Source organism: Stenella coeruleoalba (genome assembly GCF_951394435.1).
Source record: "Stenella coeruleoalba genome assembly, chromosome: 13".
NCBI lineage: Eukaryota > Metazoa > Chordata > Mammalia > Artiodactyla > Delphinidae > Stenella > Stenella coeruleoalba.
This window is the reverse complement of record NC_137159.1, coordinates 75834747-75859316: the sequence shown is the minus strand read 5'-3', so window position 1 is coordinate 75859316 and position 24570 is coordinate 75834747. Positions and strand designations below refer to the sequence as shown.

General features: G+C 46.3%; 1 long non-coding RNA gene across 1 annotated transcript in view; it reads right to left on the bottom strand.

The window, feature by feature from the left end:
• LOC307196598 overlaps positions 1 to 15029 on the bottom strand; it is a 131533-nt gene extending 116504 nt beyond the window's left edge. The window contains exon 1 of the long non-coding RNA XR_013831181.1: positions 14661 to 15029. This is a non-coding gene — a long non-coding RNA (uncharacterized lncRNA). The remainder of the gene's footprint in view (positions 1 to 14660) is intronic.
• Between the last annotated feature and the right edge of the window lie 9541 nt (positions 15030 to 24570).

The window sequence follows — 24570 nt, the reverse complement described above, 5'->3', positions numbered from 1 at the left end:
GTTTATTACTTCACAGATAACTACTGAGCATCCTTAAACATCAAGCCCTTTGCTAAAAATTTTATGGAAATTTGATACAAAAAAGAAGACAGTTCCAGCCTCCAGGCCTAATCACTCTTCTACTGAAAAAGCTTACAGCATTCTGTGCCAGGTAGTGTAACAGACCTAAATGTGTTAACTTCTCTTGCTGCCTCACCCACTGGGCACTGTTTATCATTATTTTCCTTATTTCCTATCTACTCTGTTCAGGGTAGGCTTTATGCTGTCCTGCAACCATCCCAGCCTTTGCTTCTGCTGTCCCTCTCACCTGGAATCCCTGTCTCCCTCATTATTCCATGCTCTCATCCACCCAACAAGATCCATCTCCACCTTGTCCATGAAGTTCTTGCTAAGCCCAGAAACCCTCAATCACCTCCCCTCCCCACACCTTGCCTTATTTGTTGGATAGTCTTGTCTCTCTAAGGAGAAAGGGGACCGTGTCGCCCTCTTTCCTACCCCTCCTATTGTCTTGTACAATGTCAAGTACCTAGGAATAATTAACTGGCAACTATCAATGATTTGTCACTTCATAGTTTTTAAATGTTAGACAAAGGAGAGGAAATTCATAGGCAATAAGTGCTTTTCCAAAAGCCTAATGAGGTAGGTATTTTCCCCATTTTATAGATGGATAAACTGAGGCTTAGTGAGGTTGGGTGATTTGGTCTGGCTCATATAGCTCATAAAATACAGGGTCAGTCTTCAGACCTACTTCTGAATTTCTCTAAAGCCCATGTCTTTGCTCTGTACCATGCTACCCTCCTAACTTGCCACTTAGGTGATCTCATTGAATTCTCACATTGCTGTCTCAAGAAATATTTGTTGATTGATTGATGACATGTTCAGTAGCAATGTGGTCCAGTTCAAGGGTTTCCTGCAGCTGAATTTGATGAAAAGCTCCTGCTGTGCTCAGAGAGGTTTAACCTGCTTCAAACTCTGGCTTTCCCACAATATCATTAGTCTCAGTCCCAAGACCTGTGCAATACATAGCACAATGTTTTATGTACTTACAGAGCTTAAAAGCAACGTCTGAGATGACAGAGTTCAAACTTAAGCCCTGGCATCTGGCGCCAGGGTTCAGTGCTGGGGACCCCCATCCTCTGCTTCCCAAGGTTCTCCCTGATGGTCGCTTGGCCATGTGTGGGCTGGGCTTAGACAAGCTGCTTTGACTTTACCTCCTGAGACGTGTACTGTTGGCACATCAATATAGAACACTTGGAGTCCCCAGGAGCCCGGCCATAGTGATGGCACAAAGCCAGAAATGGACACTCAGAGAGTCAACAAGGTGGGTACAGTTCTCCATTAACATGGGAAAAATACTCAACATTTCTAAGCCTGTTCTCTCAGTTATACTATGGGAATTATAGAACCTTTCCTGCCTACCCTTCAGGAGATTAAGAGAATCAGAGAGATCCTGTTTATGGAAACACTGTATATACCACAAATCCCTGCCTGTACTATGTTGCCATATGGTGAACGGTCATTGTCACTAGAGGAGGTGGCAGCCGCCATGGACAGAGCCCTGGGAAAAAGTCAGGAGACCTGGGCTCCACTCCTGGTTGAGCTGCCAAGCCTCTTCATGTCATAACAGCCAAGAGGCTCTGGACTCACAGTTCTGTGGGTCAGAAAGACAGATTTCCAAGTCTGCTTCATTTGAAAATAACATACACTTACTAGCAGAATGCTCTGCAGGAGAAACTTAAGAAGCCGGGATGTATGCAGACAAGCCACAGTCTCTTGAGTTAATTTCAGCAGCAACATCCTTGGATTATGGGACTCCAGACATAACATTGACCCTCAGTCTTGGTGCCTGAAGCATCTCTTTTGCATCGCTTTTTATTATTGTCAATTCTCTTGTTATTTTTAACCATCCTGGTTTAAGTGCATTTTAATCCTATAAGCCACCTCAACTCCTTTTTTAAACCATGTCATCTATAAAACACATCAATTAACAAGTAACTTGCTTTGATCTTAGTAAGTCATAGAATTTCAGAAATGGAAAAGAACTCAGAAATCATATTTAGCCTCATATATAATAAGTGGTAAGAGGAGACCCAGAGGGAGAAAAGGACATGTCCAAAGTCACACATCAAGGTGGAGGCAGAGTCCGGAAGGGACCTGGGGGCTCGCAGTGCATTGCTGTCCATATCATTGTAGAATATGAGCCTGGGTCTCTGTTTCTCCAGCTATAAAATGTAAATAAGAACACTGTGGTCTTGCAACACTGTACATTAATGCTGTGTGAGAAAAAACTTTGCTATAATTATTATCTGTGGTTTTTCAAAACTTTAATAATAACAAAATAATGTTCTTCCTAAAAACTCACGGAAAGATTCTTGGAAATCTAAGAACACTGAGTAATCTTTACTTGTGCCACTGAACCAGAATACTTTGAACTGGGCTGTTCAGACACACAGTTTGTTCCCGCATAAGGCTGTCCAGTTCGGGGGTCAGAGAAAGCCGGTATATTGGCTTGGAAGCCTTTTAGGTAGAGACTGCTGTGGCATCATGAATATTCAGTCATAAGTAATGCAAAAACTTATTCCGGTTGTTTTTTGAAGCAGGCAGAAATACTTGAGGCTCTGCGATGGAAGGTCCTCAGAAAACAAACCACATCTCATGGATGTAGCAGTGGTGATACTAAAAAAGAAAGGCTCTATAGCTCCCTGGTCAAGAATACGGGCAGAGCGGTCAAAACACTGAGATTTAAATTCTGTTGTGGCCACTGACTGACTCTGACCTTGAGCGAGTCACATGACCTCTGAGCACCGCCTCCTTAGCTAAAAATAGGAATAAAAAGAGTATCTACCTCATGGGATGTTGGTAAAAACTAAATTAGTTAATAATGTAAATTGCTTAAAACAATGACCCGTGCGTCCTAAGTACCCACTAAATGTTAGCTCTTATTTCAGTGTTGCAAGCAACGAATCCTAGTTTGGTGGCAGAGTTCATAAATCTCGCAGCAGCATGACTAACTAGGCATGAATCTCAGGCCCTCGTGTCCCAAGCTCTGCACATTTTAAGGGTTTAAAAACTGTATCATTTTCCAACACCGATTTCTACACTATATGAGAGAAGCTCTCTGTTCTTTCTGAGTATTCACAGAGAAGGATACAGGCAAAGGAAAGCCTCAGAACCTGTGAGAATAGCACAAGCAACTGCTTTGGCTGCTTGTGTTAGGGAAGCCTCACCTGCCAGTGAGAATGTCCCAGGAAGCGGGGCAGGAGCCCCCAAGAGGATGCTGCTGAGCCTTTGGCCATGGCCCGCCTGCTTCTCCGCTGCGCCTGACCCGCCCCCTTGTATCCCTGGCTCTGTCCCTGTCTTCATGGTATGACCCTGAGTACATCCCCAGCCCTCTGGGGTCCTCAGTTTCTCCACCTATAAAAAGAGAGAGTGGTTGAAATAATCCCTTTATCTCTTCCAGCTTAACCTTTTTTTTTTTGATTATCCTACTTGGCTAATCTCTCTCCAATGTGAAGAAATCTTCACCAATTACTACAGAAACTTATGCACAGCAATGGAGAAATGTTAAGCAGTTTCTGTGAAATACCCAGTAACTGCATCAAAATTATTTAACCTAAAATGACAAACACCCAAAGCAGACACACAATATGGGACGTGGAATCTTCAAAATTCTCAGTCAGTTCCTTGGAGCTGGTCAAGCAGCCCCACCCAGGCCACGGGTGGGCTTAGAAACGTTCTAGCAAGACCTTTCCCTAGCTCTCCACTCACCCAATTTTGTGTCACAGAAATTACACACGATTCCCCAGTTAGAGAATAGAGGTCTCTACAGATAACCAAAGACTGGCCCAACTGAGTGCAAATCCAGCCAGTACTCAAGACCCGCTTGGATGTAGCAAGACTTCGGTCACTCACCAAAACAACGCTCAGATCTGGCCCAAGCTGAGGTGTAGGAAGAAGTTCAAAAACAGTCCTCAAACCTGGGGCCAGACTTTTTAAAAGAAATCCCAGAAGACTCACTGACTGTTATTTTTGTCAATTATCCAGGGTGGCTCTATAGGGAAGTACCTCGCTTGAAGAAAACTCAAAGTAAAATCGCCAGCACCAAATCTAGAGCTTAACCACAGCAGACATCTGATGGCTGTTTCCTAAAGAAGACATTTATCTATTTAGATATTTGGGACTCTTCACTTTAGAAAGGAACTCACTGCCAGATTCTGGGAAGAAGAACCTTCTGGACGTTTATGTCTGTTCATGTTCTATGCTGATGAGCCTGTTTGCCACAATCTTCCAAGAGTCTCCTGCCCTTCCCTCTCCTCTATGCCTCGGAGCTTCCATTTTATTTTGGTCAATGGGAGGCACCAGCAGGAAAGCAAAGAGCAGGAAGAAAGAGAGGTTGGGGTGTGTACTTACTCCCCATCGGATTCCCAGCTGCATCCCATCTCAGTTCCGGCTTCAGCTGCTTTCTAGTTAGTCCCAGCTGCTGTGCTGCAGGCTGACTCTCAGGGACCCAGGTCTCACCAGGGTCCAGTAACACTCTTGGCCCCTTCCCTTGCCTTGCCCCTCAGGCCTAACGGCTTCTCATGGTGGCTAGACCCTGGGTGCGCAGTCCCTTTGCTCACCTCCTCCTGCCCCTGCATCTGGGACTGATGCGTAAGCCATCAGCTATTTGGCCAGACTGAAGTGGAGTCAATATTAGGCTCTAGTATCTGACTTTAAGAGTCATTAGGGCCAGAGAAAATGCATGTCTGGCATTTTTGAATAAAAACGTCAGTAGAAAAATGAGGATTCAGTTAACAGGTGTTGCAGGAATACGGTTGTTATAAAAGGCATGTATAGTCTGAATCTGGTGCTCGCGACAAGAGTATGTGCAACCAACTTTCTCAGAGCAGTAAAGATGTCCAACGCTTCCTCTTCTTATCTCATCACTACCTGACAATTTAGGAGGAGTCAGAGATCATAAATGGCCTCAGGAGTTCTTCAGAAAATCTCTTCTCAAGGGAAACATAGAAGTGACGGGAGCAGCTACTGTGAACGATCATGGAAATGAGCGAATTGGGGTGCATTTTATGAAGCCACATTGACCCAATACATCATGCATTTTACAGTGTGGCAGAGTAGCCGAGGGGGTGTCAAACCTCAGAACAAACCAGGAGCCCAAAGTAGACGTCTATCCTATGACCAAGATCATAAAGGCTTCTGCATCTGGGGCAGAAACGTGGAGGCAACGTATCCCTTCTTGCTATTCCTGGGCTTCTCTGAGTCGGCCACTGCCTCTCTTCTCTGCAGAAACCAGAAGGGGCACAGACACTCATTCCGTCCTTCCCAAATAATGGGAGGCATGTCCAGTTTCCCAGCCTCAGAGGACTTTGCCGCCCAGAAGGTGACCTCTTCCTTTCCTCACCCACAAAATCGGCCCCGTCCCTTAGGGCGTCTCTTAGATTCTGTGACGCAGGCTGCTGCTAATTCTGTCTTCAGACGCGTTTAATCATCTGCTGTTTACTCATCCTTTGAAAAAATATTTATTGTGTCTAGTTTGCGCCAACTATATGTATCAACACTGAAGATAGAGTAGTTAAGAATTTAATTTAAATTAAAAGTTAAATTTTAAAGTGGACAAAGAATTACAGATAGTGAGAACTGCTCTGAAGAAAAGAAAGCAGAGAAGTGGGCTAGAGGGTGGCTGAGGGCAGGACCACAGCACTATTTCAGAAAAGCCAGTCGTGAGAGATGCCACTAAGAAGACACTCGTTCCATCCAAAGCGTCAGACCTGCCTCCATGGTGTGGATCTCGTCGGCACGCTCTCTCCGCTCAGCCAGCCCACCCCCGGCGCAGGCCACAGGCTTCAGTCCCACCCAGTCGTGACTCCCAGCCCGTGGGCCGCCTCCACACTTCCCTGCCCTCGCTCAGACAGAATCGTCTATTTAAGGCTGCCCTTGCCCCACCCACTCATGCTTCCCTGGCTCCCACCCTCCAGTCTCAGGTCAAATATGCAGTCACACAGCACTTCCTGACCCATTACCTCTGCCTCCACCACCCTTTTCTCTCAGCCTTCACTGACCTCTGCACACACATTCACCTATTACATCACTTTTAACACGTTGTCACACTTTTCATGTCATATTAGAATTATTGCTTTGATCATCTGTCTTCGTATTAAGCTGCAAGCCCTACGTTATACGCCCAGCATCTCTCACTGCACTCGGCCTGCAATACTCTCCCATAAAGCAAATAAGCCTCCCCAAACCTATGTGATTTTAGAATGGAATTGTCCTGATTTTACAAATAAGGCTCAGAGAGGTGAACTCACTTACCTAAGGTCACACAGCCAGTAAATGGTTGAAGCTGGAATTTAAAACTCAGTGTCCTGAAGCCAAATCCTACACATAGAGGGTTAGCATCCAGATAATTAGGGGAAAAGAAGGAAATCTGGGCCTGAAATACCAGAGTCACTGGCAGCCCCTGCACAGGTGTCATTTTGAGTCTCCACAGATCTCTGCATGAGCCCCTTTCCTCCTAGCCAGAAACTGAAGCTTATCTGTGGTATTTAAAGGTCCAAGAAATTGGGCAAAGTTTCATGGTGGGGATGGAAAACGTCATCTGCTTCTGTCAAATTTCAAAATCTTGCAGTAGTTGTCTTATTTTTTTAAATGCCCTTCATTCTAAAAATATCTCCCCACTCCCCCTCCAAGAAATTCCCTTTTGTCACTTAAATGGTCAAAGAAAACCCTGAGGAGATCAAAAAGTGGCCATTCAGGGCGAGCAGCCCAGAGTGGCCCCTGTGTCTTAGATCTCTGAGAATCCTCCAGGCCCAGAGGCAGAGCACCCAGCTGAAGCAGCGGACGTTTACTTTAAACTCTATCCTTCTGCCACTGCAGGGAGGTAGGCTTGAGCTGAACACTCTCCCTGGAAATCTGGTTGCCTGTGGGGATTTCAGGTGAGAACCCCAGCCCCCCTCCATGTCCCTTCATCACCTGTCCACACGGGAAGGCAGGAACCACCACCCTCATTTCATATCTTTACCACCCGCAGACCCAGTTTCCGCCTGAAACCTCCTCTGACAACTGCTGTCTCCACTGATCCATCCCGTCCGTTGCCACATCACTGCTTCACTTGTGTCCTCTCCAGACTGATCCATTGGAGGGCAGACCCGGGCCTCACACCGATGTGCCCCCCACAGTGTTTCACCCACTGCTCTGTGTACAGCAGGTGATGAATAAGCGAGGTCACTGAGGTCATCCTCCACGCCTGCAAGTCCAGAGCTATGAGTACTTTCCACACAGCACACACTGCTCTGATCCCAAGAGGATCAACTGTGCAGATGCAGCGCCTTCTGCTTCCTAACGTCCTAGTCCGAGGGAAGAGAAGACGTACTTTCCCAAAAGTCCTGCTGGGGTCAGGAGTGAGGAAGGGTCCAGTTATTTGGAACGTGAGTCCACAAGGCATCCCCCATGCACGTGTGTGTGGGTGTGTGTTAACACTGACACAGCCACAGCCTTCGCTCCTGCCCCCCCTTTCAACCAGTGCACACGGTAGACTCAGCTCTGGTGGAATGGGTAAGGCGGGGCTGGGCCCCATGAGAACTGGGCCCCATTTCTCCCCCATGGGCACCTGGGCAGAAGACGGGCAAGGAGGGTGCTTTTCCTAAGCACAACTTTGTTCAAATAAGAAGTTGACCTATAATTTGGAGGTTGACTTCCTGAAGCTTGGCCTGTGTTGCAGGCAGTATCTGTTCAAAAGGGACAGAACACTTGAACAATGAACGAGGCAACCATGCTGGAAGAGCTTGCCCATGATACATGCAAAAAGATTCTTTCAAGAAAAACTAGAAACTATACACTGGGCCACTGGCAGTCTCTAGTGGGTCTTAATCATGTCCACTGTGACAGCAAATGCAGAATGGAGAGGTTCCAGAACTGCAATTAAACTATAAAAGTGGCCTTTCCACTTAACCCTCTGGGGTCTTCCTACGTAATATGCCCAAGAAGATCACAGGTAGGTCAGGAAAGAAGGGGGAAGAGAGTTAGTTCACACACCTGTGTCATCCAAAGTGGCCTAGTGTCCACTGGTCCCTTCTCATTCTCCCCAGTGGATTACAAAGGACCGTGGACATAAAAGTCGAGAAGCCCAGGCCTCCTAATAGTAAGATAACACTACACCCTTCCCATTGCCTTTAGAGTGAGCACTGAGAGCTATGTCTTCAGGCCCGGGGTTCATCACACTGGTTCACCATGCTTCTTCAGGGACTTCCTGCCTAGCCAGCACTGCCTGCCGAGTCCCAGCTGAGGAGCTAAGTAAGTGACCTACTGGACCCCAGGTGAACACAATTGTACTAATGAGGCAGGTTAATTGGGACTCAAGAGTTAAAGGCAACATGTGTCCTCAGGGTGACAAGAAACTTTCAGACCTTCTTTTTGGGCTACCTAGTGATGGACGCCCCCAGAGTGCACACTGATGACATCCATGCATGTGTATGTGCACAGATGCCCAGGAGACAAACTGGGCTTGCCTGTGAGGCCACAGCTCTTCCAGACAATGCCTTACCTCTGCTCCCTCATAATGTTCTTCCCTTCTCCTGCGGCCTCAGCTAAGCCAGATGGTAAAGCTACTTAAAAACACACACAAACACAGACACAGAGAGCGAGCGCGAGAGTAAACATACATCTGGGTCAAGCAAATCCTGAGAGCCTTCATTCTGAACGTGTGTGATTTACAGGCCTGTCGCTGAGACAGATGAGGAGGAGAAGGCAATGGATTCACAGCAGGATCTGTGAGGTCATATCAGAAAGAATGAGCCCAGAGCCTTCAGGGGATTCCCCTGTGCTAAGATTCTGGGCAATGGGAACACCTATTAATGAGGGGGCTTCCACATGCCAAGTGTAACTCTTAAGTAATACCACTGTCAACGTGGCTGTGCACCCTGGTCTCAAAAGGATGTGGGCATGATTGTCATTTTTTAGAAGATGATAAAAATTTATAATCAGCTACAGAAGAATGGCTGCAAAGTAAGTCATACTGAAAAGGTCTGAGCTAAGGACATTGACTCTTTAGTGCACAGCATGTGATTTAGTTTGGAAAAACGAGGCAAGTTTATTATACATATATATCAAGCCATTATAGTGAGGCATGGCCGACACTATTCCATCATCCACTGTACCCCTAGAAGGCCTGGCCCATGCCAAGTCAATGCATATTCCATGATCATGAGCCACCCTTCAACCTCTTCTCCAGGGCACCCAGCTTTGGACCGTAGAACTGCCTTGACTAGGGACACATGCCACGCCAACTTCTCATCTGTTCCCTAGGGACACATGCCACGCCAACTTCTCATCTGTCCCCTATTCCTTCTTCAGTGCCAACAGCCAACGGCATCCTTCTGCAGATCTCTACTATCTATCAGTTCTTTCCACCGACCTCAATTCAGTGCAGCCGTTAGACCACTACCCTCTTGTCTCCTGGAAATATCGGACCTTCAGTGACTGCTCCATCAACAAGAAATGTTTCATCTTTAAAATGCTGCTTTGTTGTGCATTTTGTGAAAGATTTTGGCAAGAAGCTGGTTGTGGTTGGGTGATGTCATTTTCTCAACCCAAGACGATGCCTGAGAGCATGTCCACAATGCTGAGTAACATTTGGAAAAGCAGAAGCCAGAGGCCTGCTTCTTAGGCAGACTTCCGTTCTGTCCTCCACATAAAGAGGTCTAATTCACACAGGATACCTAGGAGACTCAAACGCTAACTAGCACCATATCCTGCTGAAGACTGAACTAGTTCTGGCAGTATGAGAACTAAGGCCTCTCATCTCAGGAAAAATCAAGGCAAAGTTAGACCCTCGAAGCAGACTTGCTCGCTTCACTGACAGAAGTTTCCAACGGACCTGGGCTCCATTTTGGTAGGTATTAATCTGCAGTGCTTGCCAAAACCTTAGCAACTGGACTGATAAAGTCATGTATGTTGAGTTATTCCTTTGGGAGATGCGATTGGAGAGATTAAGTCTTCACACCCTCCCCATATCTTCTAATAATCATATGATTAGCGTTGGCAGCTGGCATTATGGGGCAGCCACAGGCAAAGAAGAATCCCCTTTTCTTTCCTGTGAAGGTGATTGATGTCTAACTGGGAATCAGAACAGCAACCCAGTCCCATTGGCCCTAGACTCCCATCAACTGAGTTCATTTCTCCAGATCCATGGGCAACCCTACTACAGAATGAAGTGTAACCACTTTGTTTTATCTTGCCAAAAGAATGCTATGATAAGTTCTGTTGCCAGTGGTGGAATCTGCAATATTATAGTAAAATAAAAATCAGTGCCTCTTGGTCCTAGACACAAACACAATACCTTTATGGGTCCAAATTCTGAAAGCTATGATCGTGAACATCTTGTTCGTGTTGATTTTAGCAACTTCCAAAGATGTTATGTGGATCTCTCTGCCACCCACTAAATCTCCCACTCTTGTCACTTCATCAATGACTACAAATTTATAAAGAAAATCTGCCTAAGAAAAATCCCCACTCCTCATAAAACTATGATCTCTACACACAAGAATCCTTTATGGAAAAAGCACTTTCAAATTAAAGTTCTAAAACGTATTTAAACAAGGATTGTCTCATTGTTTGAATACCACATAAAGAATAAAGGTGTATCACAGTGAATAATTTTCAAGCTCTGTGCTCCACATACTGCAGTGAAAGCGTTCCAACTCCAGTGTGAGCACCTTGAGGGAACAGGGTTTAATTAACTGTGTACCCCCAGAAACTAGCAGAGTTCCTGGAACATGGGAGATAATAAATACTTGTTGAAAGACTAAATGTCAGACGTAGCCAACACTGGGGGCTACATAATAAATGCTGGGTGCCAACTTTCGAATAGAATTAAACCCCATACCCCATGCTCTCGCTCCCTCTCTCAATATCCATACACACACAAACACACACACATACACTTAGACACACTCGTGATCAGCTCATCTAGGCTAATATACGCAAAGATAAAGAAATAAAAGATGTGGTATTATATCTGGAAATTATAATTTAGTAAGGTCAGGAAAGACCCAAGTTTCTGATTCTGTTTTTCACTCCTGAGAGATTATACCTCTGGGATAGGTAAAAGTGAAAGTACACAGTGCTATGATTCATCCTTTGGTTACAACTTAAAACTTCAAATAAACTTTAAAAATTGGGGATTGGAGGGCTTCCCTGGTGGCGCAGTGGTTGAGAGTCCGCCTGCCGATGCAGGGGACACGGGTTCGTGCCCCGGTACGGGAGGATCCCACATGCCGCTCCGCGGCTGGGCCCGTGAGCCATGGCCGCTGAGCCTGCGCATCCAGAGCCTGTGCTCCGCAAGGGGAGAGGCCGCAACAGTGAGAGGCCCGCGTATCGCAAAAAAAAAAAACCAAAAAACAAAACAAAAAAAATTGGGGATTGGAAACATACATTCGATTCTCTGCTTTTGCTCTACCTAGTTTTTGTTTGCTTGTTTACTTGCTGTAGTTGTTGTTCAGCGTATGAAAACATAAAACAAACCTGTTGAAACACTCATGTTCTTCCATAGAGAAAGCATACAGAAAGACAAGATGCCTTCAGGAGAAATCCCGCTCACCCCCCGCACCACACTCTCAGCTCGAAAGCCCTAGTTGCTCATATGTGTTTCCCAAACTGATCAGCAGACACTGGCTTGTTGAAGACTGGACCCAGCGATCATTTTCGAATATATGGCTCGTTGGTTTTATGAGTTCTTGGTAACCATAAAGGTCTTGAATTCCTTTGCAAACAGCAAAAACATATTTCCTCTTTGTGGGGTACCAAGAGTTCATACCAAAGGCTACAGTGACATATTCTTGGTCTGTGCCTCTGAGTAACCAAAGGCCACCACTCCACTGACATGCGGACAGTCAGGCATTAATAAAGATAGTTTCTCCTTTAAAGAGAGAGACACGTGGTCTGAACCGGGCTGATCTTGGATAGCACCGTTTGCTAATGAATCACCTCAGTGACCAAAGATGCCAGTCAGTATCACTAAAGATCCAACACATTTACCTGAAAGGATCTAAACGTGATTTATCTACTCAGTTGGATTTTCTGATTTACATTAAAAAGGATAATGTTAAGAGTAACGCCCAACATTTCTACAGGATATAGTTTGCAAAGTTTCTTTCTTTCCGTGACCACTTTTGAAATCCCTCAAACCTGCCCTCAAGGCAGACAAGGCAGGCTCCAATGTGATTTGCCTGCACCTCAAGTGGAAGGGTAACAGGAGTTAAAATGAGATTCTTCCTAATAACACATTATAAAATGAGATGCTAGCCCACTAATGCAGGACTTGCAAAGGAAATGTTTCAGAAATCACATTGGCAATCATTAGTCCAAAATCCACTCTGAAAAACTTTGAGGTTGAAGAGACCAAGAAGAAAGGATTTCTTTGGCAAGAATGCTAAGAATTACACCACCCCTACACACATTCCACAAGGAAAAGAAAGGGAAGGCATCCCTTTTACCTGTGGGAGGCTTCAGGATTACAGTTTGGAGAGCTCGACCTGGGGTCTAAAGGCACAGAGACTAGTGCTGGCTCCAAGCTTGGAGAAAGCCACAAGGCGGGGCAGTGATGGGCCACCCTAAAAGCAGAGGGAGGAGACAGGCTGCACTGGAAACAGCCTGGGTTTGGAGTTTCCCCTGGGTTCCATAAGGATCCTGTATAAAGATACCAGAATATATCATGCTATGAAAAATTCTGCCCAGGAATCCTCCTGGGAGCTGGGCAGCTAGATAACCCCAGGCAAGGCTAGATATTGATATCTAGAGTCGGAAGTGGCCAGTCTGAAGGGGCATTGACTGTGTTAAAGGAGCAGCAGTTGATCCCCAGTATGAGTGTGGAGCTACCACCAAACCCACAGGGCAACAATAACTGATCATGACAGTCCCCATCAAGCCGCACCTTTCTTGCTCGCTAACTCTCTCCCACAAACCCTCTGCAGCCCTAAAGGCCCTGAGCTGACTAGGGACAGGTATTAGAGGGGGAGAGACGTTTCCCACCTCCAATGGAAGGCTTCCCTGCCTGAGGTATTAGTGAGTTGAGGAAGGGGAGAAGCTTCAGTGTAAAGAGAAATTTAAAGCATTAAAAATTCAAAATATCTAATGGCTACCCCGTAGAAGCTCGACTGCCCGGGACCTGCTGATTACATTTCATGGGATGTCTGAATCTGGGACTCTCGGGCTGGGGCTGGCCTACCCCACAATCCATTATGAATAACAGAATCTGGGGTGAAAGGAAGGGCAATCAACAGAAAATTGTCCCACCTCTGCTCTTCAGAGGCCTTGCTATTGTGGAAAAAGACATAATATGTACACTAGCCCTCCTGGGCTAGGACCCTCACCTAGAAAGCCGGTCCTTCCTCATGTGCTGACCTGACCTCAGTCACACTCCCTTCTCCCAAACAAAGAGGTAAGACATGCACCTGTCTACAAGTGACCAGGTGACCAGCTGTGTGCTGACAGTCCCCAAACCTTACAGTCACGTGTGAGTTTAGAAGATGGAAAAAGGAAACGTGAAGAGCGTTATTCCCTAAGGGGACAGAGCTTATAATGATCTGGAGACAAAGCCACGAAAGGCAGCATGGCCTCACCATTGCTTCTCTTGACACCCCACCTGATTCTCCTTGAATTTCATTGCTTCATAACACCCAAAGTTGTTTCATTTGAACTTAACCATTACTGATTACGTGCCTTCTCTAGAAGAGACGCTGTTTTTAAAGAAGCGTCTAAAGGGAAGCAGATCTCCTAGCTCCCTCTTCAGCCCTGGCACTAACATACCATATTATGTGGGGAGCAAGTCCCTTCCTCTCTGCCTCTCTCCTTCAGTTTCCCATATGTAAAATCAGAGCACTCAAGGAGCTGACCTCTAAGACCATCATTGCTCTAACACATTATACCACATCTGGAGTCTGGAAGGATTTAAATGTGGCTAAATTATGCAGAATGAATTAGCCCTTGAATTTGTACAGCATATTGTAATCTCTGCAAAATTCTTGTACAATTCATTACCTAGATGGTTTATAACTTCTTCACCTTTGATTCTACGGAATTGGTGTTATTAGCCTTACAAAACAGATGAGGAACCAGACTGAGAGAATTATCCCAAGTCACACAAGTAGCAGGACCAGGAGCTCGGCATCCTGATCCCCAGTCTGGTCTCCTTTCTTTGCCCTACAAACTCTGGTGTTTGCAGTTAACAACAACACGGGCAGCTCCTGGGACCCAGTGGGGGTCCTTTCTCACTAATGTCAGGTAACAACATTACACTGGTCTTTCTCAGAGTCCCAAAGGCTGGTCTGTTTAAGTGGGCTCTTCCCAGAGGGTCTTGTGAACCTTAAATAACCTTCTTTCTAAGTTTGTTTCAGTAACTCTGACCATTTGGAGAGAAAACAAACCCATACACAGAGGAATTTAAGGTGTTATTTTAACTTTGTATACCATGCATAAAAAGTTACCCTTTCACTTGAATTTTTGAATATAAGTTGGGAAAAAGAAAAGTTTTGGCACATGTTCTCCAGGTGAATGCCCCAGGGCCTGAAGTTTAACTCCAGGACAGCCAACAAAACACCAGGGTAACCGGTTCCCTACTCCCTCCCCCTCTCCCACAAACTCCCTTCCCCTTCACTGTATCTCACCAGCCACCTGTGAGGTTCCAGACTTTCTTCAGGCGCTCTGAATTTAAAGCAAGAACTTGGCCCCGACACTCAGAATCTCTCCTGACTTACTGTCTTTGTCTCGTTCACTGAAAAAAGAGAATTATTATTATATTATTTAAGGAGAAATAAAAATCAAGAACATATTCAGTCATTACAAGAACACAGAACATCCTTATGATACAAAGACCCAACACACACACACAGGTGGCCATAAACATGAATTACTGGATAGCTATTCAGAATGTCAGGAGTCCCAAACCATCCAGGGCACAGCTATTAATCTAACAGAGAAAAATTCTCCTGAAAAAGGACTTAAGATATCAAATGCCCAGTTGCACCAGGCATTTTTCTAGGTGCCTAACCTGCAAAATACAGACCTCACAAAACTTTCGTTATACTCATTGTTATTCCTACTTTACAGAATAGAAATATAAGCTCAGGAATGTTAAGTAATACTGCCGGGGGGCACATAACTTATAGAAGATGGACCTAGGATTTGAACTCAGGATTCTCTGGATAAAAATTCCACGCTCTTTTCTCTGTTTCATGCAATGTCTCCAGTGATAGGTAGCAGTCTAAAATCTGTATAAATCACTCTGATTGGAGTCCTCAACTCTTCCCCTAAATTGTGTAGCATAAAATAAACAAGCAGCTGGGCTTCCCTGGTGGCACAGTGGTTGAGAGTCCGCCAGCCGATGCAGGGGACACGGGTTCGTGCCCCGGTCCGGGAAGATCCCACATGCCGTGGAGCGGCTGGGCCCGTGAGCCATGGCCGCTGAGCCTGCGCGTCCGGAGCCTGTGCTCCGCAACGGGAGAGGCCACAACAGTGAGAGGCCCACGTACCGCAAAAAAAAAAAAAAAAAAAGCAAGCAGCTACGGGCAGCAGCCAAAGCATCTGCATAGAAGCAACTAAAATGCACAAGACAGAAAAATATAGCTAGCTAGTATTGCATATTCTATTCTTTAATTTATTTTCACATGTATCGTGTCTGTTAATCATCATGACACCACGAAGCAGTTATAACTGCCCCAGCTTTGCATTTAAGAGATGAAGCGATTGTCATGATGTTTCAGTGCATGGGCACAAGAGCCAGGAGTCTTTCAGTAATTTCTGCGTGTTTCGGTGTATTACAGCACGGAATCATCAGGACTGCTCAGGCATAGGCAATCTGTATTCAATATCTGCGGATGAATAAGAACAAGTTTTAAAGATTTCTACCAAAAATGTTTAAAATATAAAAAGTTTTTTTGAGAAATAATCAACAATATATGGGAAAAGTCACTTTTGAGGAAGAGTTCACTCCTTGACAATGTGTATCTCCCCAGATTTCCTTCCTTCCATACACAGATTCAACTCTCATGTTTGTTCATTAATCTTTTACATGGATACTTCTACCTATTCCACTTGACATAAAATAACTGGCTATAATCACACAAAGAGAGAGAAGAATTATCCAGAAGCATTAAGACGATCATGTTTCCTAAACAGTTATTAAGAAAACTAATTTAAGGACTCCAGAATGTATTGTCACAATGACCCACTGGCTCCCTGCTCAGAATTCTCTTCTACTTTGCCTAGTCCTGGAACCCTGCTACCTAGAAACAAATGCAGGTCTTCTGGGAGCTTTGACTACCACCCCAAGTAACCCTTGGATGGCCTGTAAATGGTACTGATAACAACTGATAATTCTTTCACTAATCAATCCCCTAAATTTGCCACTGCAGAAAGACGGAGTGTTACTGGCAAGTACGTAGCATCCCACAGGGCGGAGGGTGTGCCCTGCTCAACGTCAGGCTTTTCAGCTGAGTGGACAATGTGGTGTAACAGTGGGATGCTGGGAGCAGGGACACCGGACACCAAAGCTCTCCTGGTCCTGTTGGTAACTTCATTTCCCAAACGTTCATAATTAAACAGTTTTTATTGAAGTAATCAGCATGAGCTCCTTAGCTTTGTTTTTGCAACCGGTATCGTGTTTATGGAGCCAAATATTAGAGACTTTGATACTGAATACCTCCTCGGATGTGTTAACGTTGGCAGGGTCTCTAGATTCTGAAGATGCCGGGCTGCCTCAGCACAGCCTCCGCTCCAGCCTCCAGCTCATCAGCCCCCCTCCCAGACCACAGAGCAGCAGTTCTCCTGTAAGACTCACTTACAGTATTTCTCCTGAAAGTCCCAGGGAATGGTGTGCAATTGAAACAGGGTGAAATATGATCTCAAAGTGTCTGTCCGACCAGAAGTTTTCAAAGAAAACATTTCTTAAATCTTGTGTTCACTGCTGTTTCAGCAGGCCAATTAGATTGGATGGGACTTGGGGGGGAGCTGTCGCCAGTCACTGCAGCAGGAATAGCAAACAAGACTTAGAGCAAATAAACGAGCCCCAAACTGGCATCCCAGGGGCCCCTGGCCAATGACCTCCTTCATTCCCCAGGCGGGATGACCAGCCCACCCTCTGGGACCCCGGGCCACACTACAGGTTAATCAGATGAGACATTAGTTAGCAGCCTCGATTACTAGAAAGTAATTAATCAGGGAAAGTCTCCAAACAGGAGGAGGATAAATAAACAGCGGGCGCATGCGGTCCCATTTGGGCTCTAGATAAGGCTGCCATCCAGGTGTCCCGCTGGGCGGAGCCCATCTATCTTGTTCCATTCCTCTTAGGAAATGTGGTGACATTTCTCACATCTGCCTAGAAAATGCAAAGCCAAGAGGGCTCTGAATGGGAAGAAGATGAGGGACTTTGGAAAAACTATTAGAGGAAAGGCTCCCGGGGGACGGGGCGGGGGACAGGGGTGGTTGTGGGGAGCTTTGCCCTCCCTGTACATCCTTTTTCATTGTATGTAAATTCCGCCTTATTTCCACATTTAAAAAAAAAAAGAAGAAGAAAAGGTTCTCTGGGGGTTTCCAAACTCCTATTCATTTGGAGAAAACCAGGGGCTCAAGTGCCTTTCTTATGTCTGGGCATAAGAAGCCCACTGGGTCATTAGCCCCCGAGACTCTGTTCAGCTTCAGGGACTCTCAGTACAAGCCATGAAGGATTCAGACCATCGGAAATTACTGGTTTCTTCTTCAATATTGATTTGGGGATGAGGAAGATTCGAAAGGATGGGAAGAAAATGTAGTTAAATAAATGCAAGTGGAAAGTATCAACCATTGGTCCAGCATGACCCGACGCATTACATCAAATAAGGTCATTTGTTTATGCTGCATCTTTTTCCTTCTGGAGGAACAAAAAATGTCAGCAACTAGAGAATGTGTGTAATGTAAACACGGCTGTGTTAGCTCAGCTTCAGGGAAAGCACACCCAAACGTAAGCCAGTGCAGGACATCCTCCGCTCAGAGGACAGGCACAATGATTTTAACCTAATGACCCACTCTTAAACGGCTCTACAGCAAATCGCAATTAAATAAATACCACTTAACAGAAGAGATTTGTTTTACAGCTAGACTATTTGTGGGGAGAGAAAGAGAAGGCTGAATGGGCCACTTAATCTTTAATTATAAAATTAAGGTAGTTTCCAAATATTTTTATGAATTCAACCTCAAGCTAAATTTATAAAATGTCACAGCGATGAGTTACAGGCATTCCGGAACAAAACAGAGAGATGGGAGGTGTGGAGGTCGACCAAAAACTGAGGTTGCTTTAGTTTGTTGTCTTAAACTGAAGTTGAGTCTAGTGGCCTTCCTTTGGCCCAATGATTAGGAAGACCTGATTAGAGCTGTATAAAATCACGGCGTAGACACCAGGGAATGAGTGAAAACTGTGGCCACGCGTGTTGCTGTGGGAAATTACAGGACTGAGGGTCAGGAGAGCTGAAGTCCAGGCCTGGCTCTGCTGGTCTCTGGAGCACCAGGGAGGAATTGGCTGGAATGGAGGAGGGAGAGCTATTACGGCTTGTAGCTGACACTGAGAAATCATGACAGCACTTGCGGGATCCAGTGACCTGGTCAGCCTTCCCCAAGGAGGGCCGACAGGCAGCGCTGATGCCTCCTTCACTCAAGGGCTGATCTTCCCTCCCTCCTTCCTCCCTTCTCTGCAAAGTCTCAGCCTCTATGCTTCTCCTGTCTCATTATTTCATTCTGATATCTTTGACGTGTTTTAGTCTTTCACGCGTTTTTAATTTTTTCACGTAGGTGCCCACACAGATATCTTTGAGCAGGTGACCTGGACCAGGCTTTGTGGGCTCCAAGAAAGACCAACCACACTTTCATCTTGCCCCTCACAGACCTTTACAACCTCAAAAAACTGATACTGGTGTCCCTAGGAATACTGGGGCTCAGTCAGAAGCTGAGTCCTGCAAAGTCTTTTCCTCTTACAGCCTCGAGCGATCCCTAAAAATCCAGACTTGCCAGGAACAGCTACAAGTTTGCCTCCCCTGCTTGTGTGTCATTGTTGAGATCAAAAAGGGCACTCATGCTGCTGAGAAGCCAAAGCCTTCCACTGGGGCACAGCAAAGCCCATGAGACGGTGAGCCGACTCAGAGCACGGTCTCCCGCAAAGGCAGCTCCTCAAAAGGCACCGCTTAGTCGGCCACTGATGATGTCGAAGCCTCTGTGAGACCAGAAGCCGTGCTTTCTCTGTCAGGACACCTAGCATGAGGCCTGAACACAGCAGCTGTCATCTGTTCCACGCTACCAAGCAGCTGCCTGGGCCCAGCACTCTGCTGTCTCTAAAGATGCAGAACAATAAAATGTAGCCCCTCCTATAAAGAAACTAATAAGGGAGACAAATATATGAAGAGATCATTAAAATCCTAATTTTTAGGATTTTAATGGCACGTGTTAATGCTCGATGTGGAGGAAAAATAGATATATCTCTTTCTTTCATCCATGTCAAATGATCTCTAAGTCTTACTGACCTCTAGAAATCACTCGCTAAAGCAAAACCTTAAACAAATAGTTCTTCCTGAGTTCAAAGTCCAAACTGCAGGTGATAGTCCTACATCACTCTGATACGATCAGGCTATACTTGGAGGCCCCGCACTAGCAGAAGGACCCTGACAGATGAGAACGTATTCGGGAGACGAAGAACAAGGTGGCAGATAAACTCAAAGTCATGATTAAGAGGGAATCCTTGAAAGAAAGCCAAGGAGGGTCATCTGGGCAAAGAGGACTTGGCAGATCCCTGTGAGGGTCTCAAGGGCAAGAAGCACGCAGTGTCCATGCAGGACAGCCCCCTATGACCGTGCAGGTGATGGTGGACTGCGTGCATGGAGCTCCCCGGAGCTGCGCGGGTCACGGCTGCACAATCGCACATGGAAGCCCTGTGCTCATCTCTCCTCTACGGTGCCCAGAAGAGCAGCCTCCTGATAAATGTTTGGTGAATGAGACCCATTGCTGTCTACAGAAGTAGCATTTTTTGGCGAAAAACTGCTGTCTAAAAGACGAAGCAGATCTTTTTACTAATTTAGTTGTTGCCCCAAATGGCAGATCAATGGATGCAAAAAATAAGAGGTTCAGTGAAACGTTTTTAAAGTTTTGAAGATCTTTCTATGAAGCAAAGTGGTCAAACTATGATAGGGGTGATAGGAGGCAGCCGTGGGGCCCCCTGCCTCACAGACACTCTACTAGCAAGAGGGCAGATGAGCAGCTTTCAGGACTTGGGGAGAATGTTCCATTCTTGGAAGAGAAAGTGGAGTTTGGGCTCAAGCTGGGGGCTGCCGCAGGGTCCTGGTAAAGAGCAAACCGCGGTGAGCGGACCCCTGGGAGGTCCCAGAGCCTGGCAGGAGGTTGCACCAGTGGGGCCCCAAAGAGTTAAATTTCTCTTCAGCTCCCGAACATTTTTAAAGTTATTTCTTGTCAAATCAAAACGTTTCCAAATGACACCTCAGGTCGGAAAATGCCAAGCATTACCGTGTAGGTTTGCTCGGCAGGCAGAGGGGCCTGCAATGCCGTCCAACCGCATTCTGCACGCAGTGGGTGAAGTCCCGTGTCCCCGTCCCTCCTAATCTGATGAATACTTGTCATAAATTCTGCCCAGGCCGTCGGCAGGGCGGCCGCTGGCACGGGGCGAAGGGGAGGGGGCTGCTTTATGAGGGCCAGAGGAGACAGCAGGCCGCCAAGCCCTCTGCAAGGAGCTAGTAAATCAGCAGCCAGGAGAGGCTCCGCGCACAAGGGACTGCCCCGCCCCCCAGGGTCTCAGGGAGCACAGGTGAACCGGGAGGGAGAGGAGGGAGGGCTCCGCGTCGCTTGTAGCTGTGGGATCCTGAGGACCAAGGTAACGAGGTGCAGCAAAGCAGGATTCCACCAACTTCCCAGAGCCTCCAGCGGGCCGCGCTTTCCCTCAATAAGCACCAGACCGGATGCTGGGAATACAGGGACACTGACAGAGAGGACCCCTGCCAATGAGTAGCTTGCTTTCCAGAAGGGAGACCCAATCAGGGAAGAAAGCTTCTATTAGTTTGCTCGAGGTACCATAACAAAATACCTACCATACACTGGAGGCTTAAACAACAGAAACGAATTTCCCCACAGTTCTGGAGGCTGGAAGGCTCAGATCAAGATCCCACAGGGGCACTTTCTTACAAGGGCTCTTGTGGAGAACGGAGCTAAGCTACTCCATGGAACTGCTGCCTCGGCATCCGTTTCGCTTGGCCAAGCAGACCTCGGGGACCTTAAACTGACACTAGCCCTCTCATGCAAGCACGTGCCCTAGATAGCAGCCCAGAGTCACAAGCAAATGTAAGTTCCCAGTAGGACTTCCCCAGCAACCCTTGTGATCTACAGTCCCCCTGCCTTCCAGTGCCTGTTTGCCTTATTGCACCCCCATGGGGCTCACCCAAACCTTGCTCTTTCCATTTGAATCAGCCAATCCAGCCCTAGCTTGGGAATCCCAAAGCCCTGTACCCCCCAGTCCCTAATAAAGGATTTGCCCAAGGTGGTCCTGCCCCCACCCTCTGTCTGCATTCTGCTTCACCTCCCCATATGGCCACTTGAGGTGTGCTGGGTAATTCCTCCAAGGCCAATAAGGAATAAATTTCCCCATTTCACTTTCCCTTGTGGATGACTGTTGAACTGTGGCTCACCATCCAGGACCCTGTGCTCCACTTAAGAAAGTTAATTTAACAAAGTCATCACAATTCTCATCCTGGCTTGCAGATGGCTGCCTTCTCATTGTATCCTCACATGGCAGAGAGAAAGAGAGTGATCTCTCTGGTGTCTCTTATAAGAACACTAATCCTATTGGATCAGGGCCCCACTCTTATGATCTCATTTAAGCTTAATTACCTCCATAAAGGCCCTATCTCCAAATATAGTCACATTGAGGGTTGGGGCTTCAATCTATGAATTTTGGGAGGGACACAAACATTCAGTCCATCACAGAGCTCTAAAAAATAACTCTAATAAGAGGTGATAAATGCTGTTATAGAACTGTGGAGTGACTCATCTGACAGAGGGGGTTTGGGGTGAGGGAGTGATAAAGGAAAATGCCATAGAAGAGGCATCTGATCTGATCCAGGTACAATAAGAAATAATCCACACAGTGAAAAAACAGAGGAGGGAGACCATGTAAGACGGTGGGAAGAGTACAAGCTGCCAGATTGAAATCCTGCTTCTGATCCTACTAGTTCTATGACCCTGGACAAGCATTTTAACCTCTCTGAATCTGTTTACTCATCTATAGAATGGAATTAAGAGTCTACTTGACAGGGTTGCCGTGGAGGCTAACAAATGAGTTCCTGTTAAGGAGCTTAGCAGACAATGCTAGCTAGTAAGAGATGGCATTCCAGGCAGAACAGGGGAGAGAGCCTGTCAATCACACGGAGTCTTCAAAACAGATGGGCTGTTTAGAGAAGGGTGAGCAGTTCAATGTAGCAGCTTCAGGAACGTCAAGAAGAGGACAAGGATGTGGGATGAGTCCAGACTGGGAGTTTATTGAATGAGGGACTAAGGAGTTGAACTTTGTTCTGAGAGCTCCATGGAGCCATTGGAGGATGTAGAGCAAAAAAGTGACGTGAAGAGGCCTAGATTTTAGGAAGATCACCCTGGTGTCCACGTGAAGCAGGAGCTAAAGAGAAAAGGAAAGCAGGACCGAGGAACAAGGCTTGGGTATCCAAGATGGAAGACAAGAAAATGTCCCAATAACCATTCTGCCTGGCAGTTAAGTCCCTTTCCACTTCAAAGAGCATCTGCTGAACTTCCCGCAACATGCAAGCCCCAGGCCAACGGCTGCAACTGAGACTCTGGTCCCGACCCCCATCTACTCAGTATTCAGGACCCGCCACAGTCTTTTCACAACACACCTTTCCAGTCTTTCCCCAACACTCCCCAGCAGGCACGCTGAACTCCAGCCAAACAGACTGAAGGGCCTTTCCTGACAGAATGAGCTTAAACTATTTCTTCCCCTTGTGCCCTTGTTCTTGTTGTGGGAACCTCCATGCCTGGGTCTGAATCACCCCTTTTCCAATGCTTTTACGAGCACTGTATGACCTACAGTAGATTACTTAAACTGTCCGCACATCTGTTCTTAATATGTGTAATTTAAATAGTGATAGTACTCGTAGGAACACCGTAAAGACTAACTAAAGCATTTAGCACCAGACCTGGCATATTTGCTACCATTTGCCTGCACGACTCCCGAAGTCCTCACCCAGGATCACTTTTCTCACCACTGACCTCTACAGCCTGTCCCCTCACTCTGCTCTCAGAAGCTGACATACATTACAGTCTTCAGGGCACTTTAGTTTTCTTCACCCCAAACCACGCCCCAGTGGAGAGATCTCACAAGGACTATATATTCCTCATCTGTGTGTCCTCTCAGCACTGGGCATATGAGATTGTGTATAGATCTGAACGGGACAGATATCTGTACAGAGTTAGGCTCTGCAGGATAAACAGCACAACGCCAAGACCCACCCACCCAATATGCCATGTCCATACTCCCTTCTAAGTATGTTTTCTTCCTGCCAGGAGTCCCTGATGATTGGACCAGAAGAGGACACAGCCTTAATGGAAGCCTGCTAATAAAATGGCCAGGCACACATGACGTGGCCCAACCAGAAAACAGGAGCGAAGACAGTCAGAGTGTCTGTTAAGAACATTGTTGGAAACAAGAAAATCCAGCAAGGCCAATAAGAGGAGAAACTGAAAGGAGTTTGAAAGTCCTGAAATCAAGACAGAGTGATCGAAGGGAATATAGAATTGGAGCACGGGAGCCCACAGCACGTAAAAGCTCTGAGAAGCCAGAAATTATCCGTGATCATAAAAATTACATATATTGAAGATCTACTAAGTGCCACCCACTGAGCTAAGCAACACATGGATTATCTAATTTATTTTTTTACAAAAACCCAATGAGTGGTCACTATTATTAGTCCCATTAGAAGAAATTGAGTCACAGAACGGTTAAATGCTATAAGCTCCCATTGCCTCTTGGCCCCTCAATCCCTTATAAGAAACCCTCACTCTAACCCCTATGCCCACCGCCCATTTCTTGAAGTAACACGGGTAGATCTCCTCTCTGTGTAAGTACAGGCGCAGAAAATACTGTGGAGACAAAGACTGCACATGAGACATGGAAAAGGAGAGGATATGAGGAAGCATCCCATCAAACGTGGCCCAGTTCAGCCTAGTCCCAGGTGGCTGCCTAGACCCCTGGGTTGTCCGAATCACTCATTCTCCCGGGCCCTGAAGGTTTGTGTCATGCATGACTTCACGCTGTTAATATCTTTAATGACTTTGTACATATCATGCCTTTTCTTCCCAGCCAGCTTATGAGCTCCTTGAAAACAAAGATCATGCCTTCCCATGCTGTTTGCCCTTTGGCAAATGAGGGTGTCCTGAACATTTTCAGAAATCATCCCTCTGGCTCTGTTCAAAGTGCCAATGCTCCCACCCATGTACACAGGATCCTTCAGTGCTCTCTAAAGGCATCGGAGCCCTTAGGTGTAA